At 43.6% G+C, this 3915-nt stretch overlaps 1 non-coding gene across 1 annotated transcript; it reads right to left on the bottom strand.

Annotated features, from left to right (window-relative positions):
- Window positions 1-385: 385 nt before the first annotated feature.
- Window positions 386-490, bottom strand: LOC118617949. The gene has a single exon (XR_004956905.1). It is a non-coding gene; the product is annotated as a U6 spliceosomal RNA (small nuclear RNA).
- Window positions 491-3915: the final 3425 nt, after the last annotated feature.

Here is a 3915-nt window from a genome sequence, read left to right as displayed (position 1 = left end):
TTTATTTATTCATTTATTTTTAATTAATTTATTTTTGTTACAGATGTTTCTCCTTTTTTCCCCATTGACACCTTCCTCCCCATCCCCCCACCACATCCCCAGCTTTGTTGTCCATGTCCATCGGTTATGCGTACATGCATATAAGTTCTGTGGTTTATCTCTTCCCACCCCCCACCCCCTCTTCTGAGGGTTGTCAGTCTGTACCCTACTTCCACATCTCTGGGTCTACCCTGTTCTTCAGACTATTATGTTCATTATATCCCACAAATAAGTGAGATCATGTGACATTTGTCTTTCTCTGCTTGGCCTGTTTTGCTTAGGATAATACTCTCCAGGTCCCTCCGTGTCTCTCAAAGGACAAGAGATCTTTCTTTCTTACAGCTGCAAAAATATGGAAGCTTCACGATGTGCGTGTCATCCTTGTGCAGGGCCCACACTAATCTTCTCTGCATCCTTCCAATTTTAGTACATGTGCCGCTGAAGCCAGCGCTGTAAACATTTTCAAAAGACTTTTTGATGTGAGGATATAGAGGGTAGCACTGAAATAGGTTGGAGCAATAAGGATTTCTCCAAATAACTATGATTGACCTGAAAAGATGACAGAAAAGGAGGAGAATGGCATGGGGAACCTTCTAGAGCTTTAGGGCCTTGTTCTGAATATATATACATATATATATACACATACATGTGTATTCATATATATACACCTATATTAATTTTCATAAATATGTGAAATAATTGTATGCTTTAGAGTCTCACCCCTGAAAGTGTCTGGTAGTGGGGGTGACAACCACGAATTCCAAAAGCAAATCGCAGCTTCTCAGTAGCAACTGGCTCCACCACTGTCCTCATGGTTCTGGTGACTGCAGAAGTAGAAAGGGTCTTAGGGAGGAAGAAACTGACGCTTAGCTCTCCCAGGACAGTGGTCCTTAACCCTGGTTGAGCATTATACTCACCTTGGGAGATTTTTTAAAATCCAGGGTCTACCCCCAGATATTCTCATTTCACTGGTCTGAGGGGGGGCCCAGGTTTCAGTGTGCTACAAAAGTCCCACAGGTGGTACCAGCATGACCTAGGATCGGGAAGTTCCGGTATAGCAAGAAAAGCATGGGCTTTAGAATCACTGATGTCTGGGTCAAATCCCACCTTTGCCATTTATTAGTTGTGTGATTCTGAGTAAATTAATGACTTCTCTCCTCCTGTACATCATAAGATTGTCATGAGGATTAAATGAAATTACATATGCAAAGTGTATTTTGAGGTTCCTGGCACAGGGTTGGCATTCAAAAATGCTGGGCTTTTTAGTAGGCACCTAAGGTCCCATAGCTAGTTAGTGGCAGAATTAGTGGCCTGTCAGAACAACGCTGTGCACCCAGTAGGGACTCAGAGAATGCTTCATGGAATTCTTTCTATAGGATGATCTTTGAACATGAATATGCATGTAACCGAGAAGTTCAAGTTCCATGTTGAGTTGTTATTAGAACAATAAGGAAGAGATTGATCTCATTTGCTAGGCATTAATTTGCATCTTACTTTTAGTTCTTTAGCTACAAAGGAACCCATATTTACTCTGATAAAACAATTGATGATGACTGAACCCCTGCTAGAAAAAAAGTTGTACTTTTTTGATTACATAAATGTATGAGCATGTTTATGTAACTTGTGTAACTAAGGCTATACCAGTTAAAAATGTCCTTTCAAAAAAATTGATAAGAAAATTGTAAGTAAGGCCCCTTAAGCAATGGGCTAATACCACTTCACATTTTTCACTAACTTTAGCCTACAGGTCTTTAGCGTAATATTTTCTGTCTCCATTCTGGATGGATGGATAAATAAATAGATAGATGATAGGTAGATAGATGATAGATAGATAGATAGATAGATAGATAGATAGATAGATAGATAGATGATAGATAGAGCTGGATTTTACTTTAAGAAACATGGGATTGAGGCCTGCCTGGCTCTGTCATTCACGATGTGTAAACCTTGGGTGTCATTTTTTCTTTGCTGTTTTGCCTTCTCACAAGTAAAATGAGGGTGTTCATGCCATGATCTGGCTTTCCCACAAAGTGAGTCTAGAATTGTGATGCTGATCAGTAGGACACAGTTATTAAATATTTATTAAGCGCCTGCTGTGTGCCCAGCACTGTAGTAGGAAGCTCTGTGGGAATTACGTAGTCCTGGGCCTTGATGGGGAGTAACTTGGGAGTCTAGGTAGAAGAGAAAAATCCCACATATGAGGAACAACTTAGGGACCAATTTCTGCCTAAGAGTTGTGGTAAGTCCAGCCCAAGTGACTCATGCAAGAAATAAATGGGAACATTTAACAGATGACAATCATGGAGACATGGAAAAGGAGTTGAAATTCAATTTCCTGCCTCTTGGCGCTTTATTTTGCTACAGTCTCTGACACAAAGTCCTGTGTAGTAATAACCTGAAACAAAGCTGTTTGAAGCTAGTTGGAGCCAGGCATTTTCCTAACAGCACATTCTAACCCTTTGTCCACGTTCTACATCCCTATTACTTTGCCCGGTTTCCAGCAGGCTCTGCACGCCCCGGGCTTAGCCCGCCCCCTGCAGACCCTGTGTGCCTCACACAGCTCTCCACAGAGCCCATACTGTGCAGAGAACACACAAAGGGGCACAGTATGCAAATGGCCGTGTAGGAAGTGTGGCAGCAGGAATGTTTGAGCTGTGCCATCTCACAGATGGCCACTGGGGGGGCAAGTCCTGAGATGTGAGTCACCACCCTTGGCAGGGCTGAGCAGCTGATGAGACTGGTGGGCATTTTTGTCTGACCCCATTCTGAGCAACTCCCCAAGTACTTCAATTACCCATCTGTAACAGTCTCTTCCAGCAGCCAGGAAAAGACAACAGTGGCGGCCTATATATCGAACCTCAAAAGTAAAGCTGTCTGGATTATGAAGATAGAAGAGGAAGTTTGAGAGACTCACAGTGAAAGGGTTTAACAAGAGCTGCCTGTGCAAGTGTTGATTCGGGGACTCTCGGAGCATTGGAAATGATTTCCTTAACAACGGAAGGAAAATTGACCCGGGGCATGAGTATTTTATTCATTTTTCAGATGAGTACAGCAGCATTGCCAAGAGAAAGAGAAAGTCTGCTGTAGCCCAGGGTTTTAGGTCTCAGCGCAGCCCTGGCCTGACTCCCTGTATGTTACTGCACAAATCGTCATCTTCCTGGGTCTCAGTTTATCCATCTGTAAACTGACGGGTTGATTCAGGTTAAACTGTCAGGTCTTTCCTGACTGGAACATCCTGATTCTACGCAGGCCATTTGGGGGTGACTAAAATGTTCATTGCTTCATCCAGAGAGATCTAACTTTGTGCAAGAGATGAATAAAGCATATTCATTGACTTTCTGACTAAGTGGGGCTGGGGCGCCTCCGTGCTGTGCGGCGCAGGGATGACAAGTCTCTGCCCGCCCCTGGGAAGAGAGAGCTATTTTGAGGCAGGGCTGATTAGAGATAAGGTGTCTCCTTTCTTCACAGGGCTCCAGCCCTGACTCACCCAAAGTTCTTGGGTTTAAAGCTTAACCCTTGATGGATGGATGTAGGCTAACCCCTCTGCTGCCTCTGTGAATGGCTTCCCAAGCCCCAGCTTTATCAGTGTCCCTAAAGAACATTCTTTGACCTCAACTTGCTTAGAAAGCGTCTCTGAAGTGCAGCCCTTGCTTGTAACCTCTCTCCTTGACATCTCTTGTTTGCTCTTTCCTGTTATTCCCAGAGTCTTCTGGGTTATATAAAGGGAATGTCTCAGTAATCCTCTTAACAGCAAAGAAATCCGGCCACCCATGTTAGGTTGGGGGATGGACGTGTCACAGGATTCTTGAAAGAGGCACTAGACAGAGTTGCAAAAGTCTTTTGCACGGAAAAGCTCAGAACATGACTGACACGGAA

This window comes from Molossus molossus, unplaced genomic scaffold (genome assembly GCF_014108415.1).
Source record: "Molossus molossus isolate mMolMol1 unplaced genomic scaffold, mMolMol1.p scaffold_m16_p_5, whole genome shotgun sequence".
NCBI classification, from domain to species: Eukaryota; Metazoa; Chordata; class Mammalia; order Chiroptera; family Molossidae; genus Molossus; species Molossus molossus.
This window is presented reverse-complemented; position numbering and strand designations above follow the sequence as displayed.